At 41.4% G+C, this 14,710-nt stretch overlaps 1 pseudogene; it reads left to right on the top strand.

The window, feature by feature from the left end:
• The first annotated feature begins 13,183 nt into the window (after window positions 1-13,183).
• Window positions 13,184-14,124, top strand: LOC129467545 (ADP/ATP translocase 2-like; annotated as a pseudogene).
• Window positions 14,125-14,710: the final 586 nt, after the last annotated feature.

Below are 14,710 nucleotides of genomic sequence, written 5' to 3' on the forward strand. Positions count from 1 at the left end.
CAGAGCCCCCAGAGAACATCTACTAGAGCCCCCTAAGGAGAAATGTAGGGCTAGAGCCCCCACACAGAGTCCCCAGTGGGGATCTGCCTAGTGAAACTGTGAGAAGAAAACCACCATCCTCTAGACCCAAAAATGGTAGATCCACCAGTAGCTTGGACACTGCACCTGGAAAAGATGCAGCATTCAACTCCATCTCATGAGAGCACATGTGGGGCTGCACCCTACAAAGCCACAGGGTTGCCTGAGGCCTTGGGAGCCCATCCCTTGCACCAGTATGCTCTGGGTACAGGATATGGAGTCTAAGGAAATTATTTTGGAGCTTAAAGATTTAATGACTGCCCTGCTGGGTTTCAAACTTCCATGGGGCCTGTAACCCTTTTCTTTTGGCCAATTTCTCCCTTTTGGAACAACAATGTTTACCTAATTCCTATACCTCTATTGTATCATGGAAGTAACTAACTCATTTCTTATTTTACAGGCTCATAGGTAGAAGGGATTTCCCTTGTCTCAGATGAGACTTTGAACTTTGGACTTTTGAATTAACGCTGGAATGAGTTAAGACTTTGGGAGACTGTTGGGAAGGTATAATTATATTTTGCAATGTGAGAAAGATATGAAATTTAGGAGGGGCCGGGGCAGATTGAAACAGTTTGCATATTTGTCCCTGCCCAAATCTCATGTCAAATTGTATTTGAATCAGGGGAGTAGATCTCTCATGACTTGGTGCTGTCTTCATGATAGTGAGTGCTTGCACAATCCTGTCATTTAAAAGTGTGTGGCACTCCCCTTCCCTTGACCTTTCCTGCTTGCTCCTGCTTTCACCATGTGATGTGCCTGTTCCCCCTTTGCCTTCTGACATGATTGTAAGCCTCCTGAGGCCTCCCCAGAGGCAGATGCTTCTAGGCTTCCCATACAGTCTGAAGAAACATGAGCCAATTAAACCTCTTTTCTTACAAATTACCCAGCCTGAGGCATTTCTTAATAGCAATGCAAGAATGGACCAGTACAGACCTTTTAGTCTTGTTAAAACCAGCCCAACTGGCCCATGGAAGTAATGTTTACTATTTTTTGGATAAACATAGAAATTGACCTCCTCAGTCTTAAAGCTTGAAACTTACATTTGTCTTATCTGAGTTCCTTTCTTAGAAACTGACCCACAGGCCACCCAGACAGTATCAAGAAACCGAAACTCACCATCTCATCACATCTAGATAATGAGACAGCAGACCTGTCACCCGTCATGATTGGCTAACCAACCACCTGCTTCCTGTTGACCAATTCTTCTTCCTTATCTTTCCCTAATTCCTATTTTTTCACATGTGGTTACATTTCCTCCCTGCTATATAAACCCCAAATTTCAGTCAGTTGAGGAGACAAATTTGAGCCTGATCTCCTGTTCTCCTTGGCTGCAGCATGCAAATAAATCCTTCTTCCCTGGCAACACTCCTTGTCTCAGTGATCGTTTTTCTGTGCAGTGAGCATCAGGATCTAGACTGAACGTCTGATGTTTGGTAACATTGTGAGCATTTTCTTCTCCCATCAGGTAGGCAAAGTCCAGTCCTAAGTTAGTGTTTATTCTTGTCATGATACAATTACAGTCTCTCTGAGATACTGGCACCAGTCCAATGTAGGCTATTTTCTAGCTCTGTGCAGGTCCTTCTCCCTGGGGAGCCTGTCCTATAGCCCTCCACAGTCTCTGTCTTTCTTGCTGGTAGACTAGACAGTTCTTGTTGACATTTTGTGCCACAGAGGTGTAAAGGTGTATGTTGACGACCAGACCATCTTTGCATTCCTACAGCTCCTCCATATTCATTCATTTCATGGACCTAGGTGGCCCCCTCAAGCAAACACACCAGATTCGGTGATTTCAATCACCTTCCAATCTTAGAAGGATGTTCTTCTGATGGGCACCAAGATTTCCTACTTTAATGCATCATTTATATTCCCATAGTCATTTCCATAGGGGCATACCCTATACAGGAATCTCTTTATTAGTCTAATGTTTCATTGTCCATCTAACTGACCATATAGCCAAACCATTGTCCAGTGCCCATGAGTTGGCAAAAACCCAAACATAGGGGCTGTTATCATTGTTCAATTCTTCCACCACTGCAAGAAAAACATCACGCTATTCAGTCCACTAAGGTGATTTGTTCTTGCCTTCTTCGATCAGTTTTTCCATCAGTCAATCATAGTGTGTTGGCCGGGCGCGGTGGCTCACGCTTGTAATCCCAGCACTTTGGGAGGCCGAGGCGGGCGGATCACGAGGTCAGGAGATCGAGACCATGGTGAAACCCCATCTCTACTAAAAATACAAAAAATTAGCCGGGCGTGGTGGCGGGCGCCTGTAGTCCCAGCTACTCGGAGAGGCTGAGGCAGGAGAATGGCGTGAACCCGGGAGGCGGAGCTTGCAGTGAGCCAAGATAGCGCCACTGCACTCCAGCCTGGGCGACAGAGCAAGACTCCGTCTCAAAAAAAAAAAAAAAATCATAGTGTGGCAGGCCTTCAAAGAAGGTGATGTCTGTCCACCTGGCAGCTGCCATCCATACACCAAGCAGTGTTTTTTTGGCCAATAGAGAGCTGTTCATAGAGCACCACCCGTGTGACAGTAACATCCTGCAGTTCCTCTTGTGGTTCCAAAGTCAGCTATAGGGGGAAGAGGGGTATCTGCTCTTAAATGTGATGACTACACCTCCTTGCACTCTCCCGAGTAGCATGTTCCCATATAAATCATTTCCATTTTATTATGGAACTATTCTGGGTCTGCATTCCATATTAAAATGTTTCTCTAATATCATCCAAGACACTGTGGATATTTCAAGATTCCACATTATTTTATGTCCTTCAGTCATAGGGGCAGTTTCGATTATTGTCAGTGCAAGCTGGTAATTGTCTCTCAAAGGGTATATACAATACTACTGCATATGGAAATTTTCTGTTTCTAAATTCCAGCAGTCACTCCTGGTGGTAGTGACAGACTTTTGCCATAAGCTCTAGTCTGCATAAGTGTGTGTTACAGATGCTTCCAAAATCCTGAGTGTGGATCATAAGGGCCAAAAGGATTGAGAGGGCTGCCACATTTGTAACTCAGACATAGTCTGGTTTTGTTGAGGATTCCATTCAAATATGACCTTCTTTCAGGTAGTTTTATGGATAGAATCTAGCAATATTCCCAGATGTGGAATATGTATCCTCCAAAATACAAAGAAATTGGCAAGGTACTGTGATTCTTACTTAGTTCTCAGGAGAGACAACAACAGCAGCTTATTTTTAGTCATCTGTGGAATGCCTGTGGTGGCTCCTGTCCAGGTTATTACTAAGAATTTTATCATTTGGGCAGATCCCTGAATCTTTGCTAGATTTATCAATCAGGTTTTTTTTGGCAATGTGTGCCAGCATTGCATTAACATCAGTTTTGCTTATTCTTCTGTTTCTGATATTTTATATTATTAATATATGTGCATTATTAAACTTGAGACCTACATCAAGTGTGAATCTCTTCTAATCAAATTATGAAAATAAGCTGGTTATATCAAATAACCCTGTGGCAATACAGTAAATGTAAAATGGGATCCTTCCATGTAAAGCCAAACTATGGTTGGCTCTTTTCTGATTGATACAGGAAAAAAAGAATTTGCAAGATAAATTACTGAGCATCATTCTCTTTGGCCTACGGTTTTTTTGCACTATTGAAACCATATCAAGGGCAGCTGATGCTACAGGCTGCACATCTTTATTCCAGCCTCAGTAGTATACTTTGAATCTCCATTAGTCACGTATTTTTTCAGGGTCACCCAGGGCTATTGTACGGAGAACTTTTGATACCAGCACTGCAGCTTCTAATATTGTCCTTAATTAAAGTAGTAAGCTGTTTATTGTCTACCAGGTATTCTATACTGTTTCAGATTAACAACCTGTATGGGCTCAGGCAATTCTATAGATTCCCATTTGGAATGTCCAATTAATACTAGCTGAAAGATAACCTACATGCCCTGAGTTTTACAATACTAGGTAGACAAGTGTTTCCCAGTCAAACATAATATTTACTCCAATAATACATTCAGGGAAAATAGACACAATGACTTCACTTAAAGTACTTTTGAATATTCTAATTTTTATCCAAACTTTCACCTAAATCCCATCAACCACTGCATCTCCATATCCTTCAATCTGACTGTAGCCCTATTAGAAATTCACCAAAAGGTTCTGGAATCACAGTGCATTTGACTCCCATATTAAGGAGTCCCAGGGAACTTTCTTTTCCACTTGCTGGCCATTTTACCCACATATGTGTATGTAGGGGTTGCACAAGAACACCCTCATTCCTTTATAAATCTTCATCTTGATTAACTGGCCAGACTATCACCCCCAGCAATTAAGTCAGGTTTCTCATTATCACCTGTGCTTTCTAACTTTTTAAATTCTTTAAAATTAAGTAAATAAAGTGGTTTTGCTTATGGCTTTTCAATGTCGGGGTCCATCAGGGGCTCCCATATGTACACCCAGCTTCCCATAGTGCTGCTTCAAGACCTTGTTTCAACCCCATCAATGTTTTCTTTATTCATGCTACTTAATATTAACCATCTAAAATTTTTCACCCTGCTAGGAAGAGTCCTTTGAATCTCCCCTTTGTCTTTGTCTCCTTCTTTTGCGAATTGCTCTTTCTCAGCAGCTGTAGACCCAGAAGGCATAGCTGAGACAACAAACCTAACAAGGCCCACCCACAGACCATTGCTTGATTTTACAGCAGTAAGGTTACTTAGGATGCCCACACAAAAGAGCTTCCGTTAATCACTGCATTTATCATGACCTGGTTATGAGACATATTAAGTGGATGAGCATCCCGATCATCATAAAGTCAATCTAGCATAGCTTGCATACGCAATATATCGGCCACTTCATCTGTGGAGTTCTATTTCGCATTTAAAGGAGGAGAAGGAGAATTCATATGCTCAGATGAATTCCACTCAGTCCTCCACGCAATCTGTCTCCTTGGAAATAACATGCTATGTGTCTGAATCATATACAGTCATCTGTGATTAGTCAATAGTTATGTGTCAACCCAAACATGCTCTTTCATTCTGCAGAATTCAAAAGCAAGGAGAATGACTTGCCCCTAAACTGGCCACTCTCACGATCCATTTTAGTAAAGGTTCCTTAGGAAGTTATTGATATTAATCCACAAAATGAGACAACTCCTTCATGCCATACCCTCTGCTTTCAGTAGTTTCTTGGTTTGGCCCTCCTCTCCCACTTCGACTGCTTGCTTGGTAAACAGAGATTGCAGAGGTTCTATCTGTTGTCCCAGCATAAATTATCCTTTTGGTGGTGGCCCTGAGGCTTAGTGGCTGAAATGTGAGCTTGGTATATATGTAGTGTTAGGATCTGCCCCAACACTATCTTTTACTTTCATTTTTGCTATTACGGATAACACTAAGCAAGGAATTGTATATTTGGCTAGTTTCTTGTTTTGCATTTCCTGATGTATACAGGGAACCCAAATACTTGAGAGTTGGACTTACCATTTCTAAATTCCACTGGAGACTTTTATCTATAGTAAAGAATCACAGCACAACCACTATTTCAAACTGTTTCATATCCAGTGGCCATATAGGAATCAAAAGTTTGTCCACCCCCTCCTCTCATTCTTTCATTTCCCAAACTATGCTTTTGCCATGTTTCAGTGAGTAAAGGTCATCCCAACAAATCCTACTTACAATCCCAACTATATTGGCGGTCTCCCAAGACCACCCTCTGGTTTAACATCCCATTAGAATGATTCACAGAGCTCAGAAAAGCTATTAAACTAATGATTATGGCTTATAACAGCTAAAGAATACCAATTAAAATTAGCAAAGGAAACAGGCACCAGGTGAAACCAGGTACAAGCTTCCAGTTGTTCTCTCCAAGGGGAGTCACACAGATAGGGCTTAATTCTCTCAGCAGTAGTGTTTGACAGCATATGCAAAGTGTTGCCAACCAAGGAAGTTCACCTGAGCCTTAAGGTCTAGAGTTTTTATTAGGAGTCAGTGGGCATGTCTGCATGGCTGACCTTAACTACTCTTTCTCTAGAAGTCAAACTGATACAGCATGGTCCAGGGCCCCAAGTGAACAAGAGCAGAAATTCACCATAAATCATATTGTTACCATAAACTATCTGATGTGGACCAAAGCCTCAGATATACAAAGACACTGATAAAGCAGGATATTACAAAGGCTTAAGGGTTATCTCCTAGGAGGTAGGTGAAGGGCCAGTCCTTCCTATGGAATATGTGGTGTCTGAGCAAACCAAGCCCACTGAGCTAACAGCTTATGGCACAACTTTTAACTCCTATCCAAGGTTTCCTTGAAATAGAAATATATTTCCCAAATATCCAATAATCAAAAAGCAGAAAAATAGCAATGTGATTTATAGTTCCTCACAGATATCACACTGCATATGAAGAAGTTATCTGTGAAGTTTCAAGGAAGTTTACTTGTGATCTAGCTGGACAGGTATGAAAATTTATGCTGAAATTGAAACTTACATAAAAAGCAATGGTAATAATTTTACACATTTTTCTACCGTGAATCAACATGGAAATCTGATTGACAACAGTAAGTAGAAGGAATAACACATTGTTGATATTTGTAAATTTAGAATTTATACAATACCCTTTCAACTAAATGTTAATACTGAGTTGAAAAATAGTAAAGTTATTACACTTAGATATAGTTTGAAAATGATATACTTTTGCATCAAAATCAAATCAGCTATTCTAAAACAGATGAACTAATTTTGTTAATGTGGGTGTAAATATTAAAGGAAAATTTCTTTTTTTTTGAGACAGGGTCTCATTCTGTTCACCCATACTGGAGCGCAGTGGTGCAGTCATAGCTCACTGCAGCCTTGAATTCCTGGGCTCAAGTGATCCTCCCACCTCAGCCTACCAAAATGCTGAAATTACAGGCGTGAGCCTCTGCACCCAGCAGGAAAAGCAGTTTTCGATACTCAGTTCAATTACTGGAAAACTTTTAAGTAAGTGAATCTACTTTTGAAATGTAAATTTTGTTAAATTTAAACACAGATGAAGAATCTGTAATTAAAATTTAGTGTCCAAATGAAGATGTATTTTAAAAATAAAGGGACTAGGCACAGTGGCTCACACCTGTAATCCCAGCACTTTGGAAGGCCGAGGCGGGTGGATCACCTAAGGTCAGGAGTTTGAGACCAGCCTGACCAATATGGTGAAACCCTATCTCTACTAAAAATACAAAAATATTAGCCGGGTGTGGTGGCAGGTGCCTGTGATCTCAGCTACTCGGGAGGCTGAGGCAGAATTGCTGGAACCCGGGAGGCGGAGGTTGCAGTGAGCCGAAGCGAGACTCTGTCTCAGGAAAAAAAAAAAAAAAAGAATAAAGGCCAGGTGCAATGGCTCACACCTGTAATCCCAGCACTTTGGGAGGCCAACACAGGTGGATCACAAGGTCAGGACTTCAAGACCAGCCTGGCAAAGATGGTGAAACCCTGTCTCTAGTAAAAATACAAACCAATGAGCCGGGAGTGGCGGTGGGCACCTTTAATCCCAGTTACTTGGAAGCATGAGGCAGAGAACTGCTTGAACCCGGGAGGGAGGCGGAGGTTGCAGTGAGCCAAGATCGCGCCAATGCACTCCAGCCTTGGTGACAGAGCAAGACTCCATCTCAAAAAATCAAAAAAGAATAAAATATACACCAGATGTCAAAGACTTAGTAGAAAACAAAAAATGTAAAATAATAATGCAATAATTTTCATACTGATTACATGTTAAAATAATACTTTGTTTATATTGAGTTAAATAAAATGTTATGTTTTTTTGCTTTTTGTTTTGTTTTGTTTTGTTTTTTGAGACAGAGTCTCGCCCTGTCGCCCAGGCTGGAGTGCAGTGGCGCAATCTCGGCTCACTGCAAGCTCTGCCTCCCAGGTTCACGCCATTCTCCTGCCTCAGCCTCTCCGAGTAGCTGGGACTACAGGTGCCCGCCACCACGCCCGGCTAATTTTTTTTTTTGTATTTTTAGTAGAGACGGGGTTTCACCGTGGTCTCGATCTCCTGACCTCGTGATCCGCCCGCCTCGGCCTCCCAAAGTGCTGGGATTACAAGCATGAGCCACCGCGCCCGGCCAAAATGTTATGTTAAAATAAATTTCATTTTTTAATTTCAATTTTTATTATGGCTGCTAAAGTTTTTTAAATTACATGTGTTTACATTACATTTCTAATAAACATCACTGTTCTACATAACTACTGAATTGAAGAAATCATAATAAAAATTTTAAAATATATAGAACCAAATGGTAATAAATATAATACATATCTAATTCCTTAGCAGGAAATGTATGACTTCAAATGTGTATATTAAAAAAGAAGAAATGATAATGAGTAATTAGGAAGGCATCTAACTCAAAAGCAACTCAAAGATAGTAGGCCAGGCACAGTGGCTCATGCCTGTAATCCCAGCACTTTGGAATGCTGAGGCAGGCAGATCACTTGAGGTAAAGAGTTCAATACCAGCCTGGCCAACATGATGAAACGCTGTCTCTACTAAAAGTACAAAAATTAGCCAGGTGGGGTGGCGCGTGCCTGTAATCCCAGCTACTCAGGAGGCTGAGGCATGAGAATCACTTGAACCCAGGGAGGCGGAGGTTGCAGTGAGCCAGGATCGCACCATTGCACTCCAGCCTGGGTGACAGAGCAAGACTCTATCTCAAGAAAAAAAAAAAAAGATAGTAGGAAAAAAAAAAAGAAATATTACAGTTAAAAGTAGAAATTCATGGAAGAGAAAAATACATAAAGAACAAACAAAAGCAAAAGTAAGTTCCTTGGAATCATGAATAAAATAGACTCTGTCAAGATCGATCACAAAAAATAGAGGCTTTAAAACTTATATTAATAGTGAAAAGGTAACCTAATAACTAGTCGAAATTAAAAAGAAGGATTTTGTATGTTAAGCCAGTAAACATGAAAGTCTAGCTATGATGTACAATTTCTGAGAAAATAATATGTAACTTGCCAAACTGACAAAAAGGAATAGAACATCTAGAAATTTTTGGAATCCTTAGAGATGTTGAATCATAGTTAAAACACATTCACACATGAAATCTCCATTGCCTGATACTTTACAGATGATTCCAATCAACTGTCAAGTCAGAGATCATTCCAACATTGTGGAAATTATCCAGAGAATAGAAAAAAAAAATTAAATGCTTACCAATCCACAGTATGAAGCTAGTATAACTGAAATCAAAACCAGGCAAGAACAGTGTAAAAATAGAATATTACAGGCCAATATTTTCATGAACATAGTCACAAAATTGTAAGATATCAACTAGCTAAACACAACAATATTTTTTAAAATGATACATCATGAACAAGTTGGATTTGTCACATAAATGCAAGAATGGTTCAACCTTAGAAATTCTAAAGATAAAATCTGTCCATTTAAAAGATTTAACATTTTAAAACACCACATAACAATGTCAATAATTGTAGGAAAAAAATCATCTAATACCTATGAATGATTCAATAACAAACTTACAAACTAGGAAGAGAAGGGAATTCCCTTAATCTAAGAAATCATATCTACTATAAATGGATGTTTTTAATCATAGTTAATGATTAAACCTTAAAAGCATGCCCTTTAAAATCAGTAACAAGTCAAGCTTCTCAATATCATTTCTGCCTTCCAACATGACTATGCGTCACAGAGATACACTCACACACGAATTTGAAGGTAAAGAATAGAAAGAAAGAAGCAAAACTATAATTATCTCAAGGTAAACATTTTTATTCAGAAAGCCACAGAATTCACAGAACATTTTGTAGAACAATGAATAATTTAGCCAGTTTACTAAATATAAGATTTATGTACAAAATGCAATCATTTTCCTATGCATAGCTAGGAAATGCAATTTTAAAAAATACTCTGTTTAATAACAGAAGATTCTGAAAGATACCTATAAATAATTCTAAGAAATAACAGACAAACTTCATATTTAAGAAATATTTCACAGTGGCTCAGGCCTGTAATCCCAGCACTTTGGGAGGCCATGGTGGGCGGATCACTAGGTCAGGAGATTGAGACCATCCTGCCTAATACAGTGAAACCTCTTCTCTGCTACAAATACAAAAAATTATCCAGGCATGGTGGCACACATCTGTAATCCCAGATACTTGGGAGGCTGAGGCAGGAGAATCTCTTGAACCCAGGAGGCAGAGGTTGCAGTGAGCCGAGACCACGCCACTGCACCCCAGCCTAGTGACAGAGTGAGACTCCGTCTCAAAAAAAAAAAAAAAAAGAGAGACCAAAAGCCCAGCTCTTATGGGCCTTTCTTATATTATACTCATGGAAGACAGACGATAGATAAAATTAGTAAATGAGTGTATGTTATACTAGAAGATGATAAATGCTATGGAGAAAAATAAAGCAGGAAAGTGGTATAGGGAAAGCTCGGGGCAGGAACTGCAATTTTGTTTCAGTATTCAGGGAAGGACACATTGAGAAGATGATACTTTAAACAAAAACTTGAAGGAGGTGAGGGAGAATGTCATGTGGATATATGAGGGAAGAGAATTTCAGGCAAGTGGTAAAGCAAGTGCAAAATACCTGAGGTCAGGGCATGCTTGGCAGGCTTCAGTGCAACAAGACAGAGTGAGCAAGGCGTAAGCCGTAGGAGACTGGATCAAAGAAATCATAAGCAGCTGGATGGTTAGGTCCTTGCAGGACTTTAAAGTACTTTGAATTTTACTCTGAGTGTGATGCAGAAATATTGAAGAGTTCCGAACAGAAGAGTGATCTGATTTAAATTTTTAACAGAGTCACCCTGGTTGCTGTATGTATTAAACTGTTCTCATGCTGCTATGAAGAGATCCCTGAGACTGGGTAATTTATAAAAAGAGGTTTAATTGACTCACAGTTCCTCATGGCTGGGGAGTCCTCAGGAAACTTACAATCATGGCAGAAGGGGAAGCAAACACCTTCTTCACATGGCAGCAGCAAGGAGAGTGCACAGTGAAGAGGGGAAAAGCCCCTTATAAAACCGTCAGATGTTGTGAGAACTCACTCACTATCATGAGAATAGCATTGAGATAACCGCCCCCATTATTTAATTAACTCCCACCGGGTCCCTCCCATGACACGTGCTTATTATGGGAACTACAATTCAAGATGGGATTTTGGTGGGGACACAGCCAAACCATATCACTGTAATAAAAACTAGCCTATAAGGGTGCAAGCGTGGAAGCAGGAAGTTAGAAGTGTTGTAACAATACAGGAGAGGTGATGGAGGTTTGAACCAGGTAGAAACCAATAAATGAGGTAGTAGCTGGAGGGACAAGAGAGATGCAGAGATTTTTGTTTGTGTATGTATGCTTGCTTTTATTTGTTTCAAGAACCGAAATGCGAGAAACTCCTGCACGTTTATGTGCTTGAGTACATGAAAGCGAATGGCATTACGTGAAGTATATGGCTCAGATTTATACAGAAGCACAGATGGTCATTTTAGAGTAGCCAGGAGGGAACACGGTACAGGGGCATAGATGCTGGTAGGTAGTGGATGTGGCAGGAGCTTGTGGAAGTTCTGTTTTGCTATGTCCCCAGTAAAATAAGAAGCAGTTCATCAGATGATAGCCAGGAGCGTTGGTGAGGTGTTGGAGTTTTGAGAAAAGAAAGTGCAAAACAATCACAGTAGAGTAAGAAATAGACAAGGGAAACAAGATTGTCAGACAGCATGAAAGATCCATTGACACTAAGGATGAACTTAAAGTGAGACCAGTAAGCATGCTATGTATTTTTCTTCTGCTGTGATGATGCAAAGTAGGAGGAGAGTTGGACTTCACCAGGATCAAAATTCTGCCAAGCAAGTAAGCACCACAGGAAAGGGGAAAGGGTGTTGAAGGTGTATGTGAGGAAATGGCTGTAATGATTAGTGATGGAATTTAAACCGTGGGAAGAGTCAAAAGTACATGAGTGTGAGTCAGAGATACTGAAAAATTGCACTGGGCAGTGGATTGTAGATCCTGGGGCTTGTTCAGGTGGTGAGACTAAAATGAGCAAGACAGGACAAGGCATACAGAGGGTGGAATGTTTGAACCTGCGATTATGAAAAGGTGATGGAAATTCTGTGCTATGACCATGTGAGTGAGTGGCTGAGATAGGCTGAAGGAGAGGAATTGAAGAAATTCAAGGCCATGGTGGTAGAAGAATCATTTACGTGGATATTAAAATTACCAAGAATTAAGGCAGGAATGTTGTGGGGTTTTTTGTTTTTTTGTTTGTTTGTTTTTGAGACAGAGTCTCGCTCTGTTGTCCAGGCTGGAGTGCAGTGGCGTGATCTGGGCTCACTGCAAGCTCCGCCTCCCAGGTTCACACCATTCTCCTGCCTCAGCCTCCCGAGTAGCTGGGACTACAGGCGCCCACCACCGCGCCCTGCTAATTTTTTTGTGTATTTTTAGTAGAGACGGGGTTTCACCGTGTTAGCCAGGATGGTCTCGATCTCCTTACCTTGTGATCCTCCCGCCTCGGCCTCTCAAAGTGCTGGGATTACAGGCGTGAGCCACCACGCCTGGCCTTTTTTTTTTTTTTTTTTTTGAGATGGAGTCTTGCTCTGTTGCCCAGGCTGGAGTGTGGTGGTGCAATCTCGGCTCACTGCAAACTCCGCTTCCTGGGTTCATGCCATTCTCCTGCCTCAGCCTCCCCAGTAGCTGGGACTACAGGCGCCCGCCACCACGCCGGGCTAATTTTAGTAGAGACAGGATTTCACTGCGTTAGCCAGGATGGTCTCCATCTCCTGACCTCGTGATCCGCCCGTCTAGGCCTCCCAAAGTGCTGGGATTACAGGCGTAAGCCATCGTGCCTGGCCCAGGAATGTTGTTTAAAAGACTGACAGTGTATATACTATGTACTGGTACTATGTACCCACAAAAATTAAAATTTTAAATTAAGAAAAAAGGCTGGAATTGACAAAAATCATTGAGAAATAAGGGACAATGAAGTGGGGGAAAGCAGACAATGGGGGGACAGTGGGAGTGATGGTCTGTTAGGACATTCAGACCTTATAGAGTCTAAGTAGGAGAGACGGAGAAGGGTCTCACAGCAACAACAAAACAGTGAGGAGGATGCATATCCCACCTCAATGGCCCCTGATATGAGAGGTGTAGGACATTAAAATGGTCCTCCTCACAGCCCCAGAGTCAAAGCCGGTTCCCAGCCCAGTCCCTCCCTTAGCAGCCTGCCTCCTCTTTCCTTTCAACACGACAGATGCCACTGTGTCCTTTGCCAAGGACCTCCTGGCAGGTGGAGTGGCTGTAGCCATCTCCAAGATGGCAGTAGTGCCCATCCAGCAGATCAAGCTGCTGCTGCAGGTGCAGCATGCCAGCAAACAGGTCACCACAGATAAGCAATACAAAGGCATTATAGACTGCGTGGTCCGCATATCCAAGGAGCAGGGAGTCCTGTCCTTCTGGCGTGGTAACTTGGCCAATGTCATCAGATACTTCCCCACCTAGGCTTTCAACTTCGCCTTCAAAGATAAATACAAGCAGATCTTCCTGGGTGATGTGGACAAGAAGACCCAGTTTTGGCGCTACTTTGAAGGGAATCTGACATCAGGCAGTGCTGCTGGGGCCATATCCTTGTGTTTTGTGTACCCTCTTGATTTTGCTCTTATCCGTCTAGCAGCCAATGTGGGTAAAGCTGTAGCTGAAAGGGAATTCCGAGGCCTCGGTGACTGCCTGGTTAAGATTTACAAATCTGATGGGATTAAGGGCCTCTACCAAGGCTTTAACATGTATGTGCAGGGTATTATCATCTACCGAGCCGCCTACTTCAGTATCTATGACACTGCAAAGGGAATGCTTCCAGATCCCAAGAACACTCACATCCTCATCAGCTAGATGATCACACAGACTGTCACTGCTGTTGCTGGGTTGACTTCCTATCCATTTGACACCATTCGCCACCACATGATGATGCAGTCAGGGCACAAAGGAACTGACATCACGTACAGGCATGCTTGACTGCTGGAGGAAGATTGCTCATGATGTAGGAGGCAAAGCTTCCTTCAAGGGTGCATGGTCCAATGTTTTCAGAGGCACGGGTGGTGCTTTTGTGCTTGTCTTGCATAATGAAATTAAGAAGTACACGTAAGTTGTTTTCTAGGATTTTTCTCCTGGTGAACAGGCATGTTGTATTATATAACATGTCCTAAGCATTCTTGACAGACTCCTGGCTGTCAATTTATCAGTGGCAACTATTTGCTGTTGAAAATGAGAAGCAATAATGTTCATCTGACCAGTTTTCTCTTAAAGCCATTTCCATGATGATGAGGGTAGGACTCAATTGTATTTGTTATTTCAGTTACTCCTGACAAATAACAAATTTGGAGAAATAAAAATATCCATAATAAAAAAAAGAAGGCCCTCACTTGAGCAGGAACAAAGCTGTGTGCCCAAAGTGATTTTATAAGAACATGAACTGGGTCTGGGCATGGTGTTTCATGCCTGTAATCCCAGCATTTTGGGAGGCCAAGGCAGGAGGATCACTTGAGCCCAGGAGTTTGAGAACAGCCTGGGCAACATAGTGAGACTCCTGCCTCTACAAAAATTTAATTTTTTTTAATTCAAAAGAACATGTATTGCAGAATTATATATAACAATAAATTTTAAAAGAAAACAAAAAACAAGTTAATTTTCTAA

Source organism: Symphalangus syndactylus, chromosome 18 (assembly GCF_028878055.3).
Source record: "Symphalangus syndactylus isolate Jambi chromosome 18, NHGRI_mSymSyn1-v2.1_pri, whole genome shotgun sequence".
Taxonomy (NCBI): Eukaryota; Metazoa; Chordata; class Mammalia; order Primates; family Hylobatidae; genus Symphalangus; species Symphalangus syndactylus.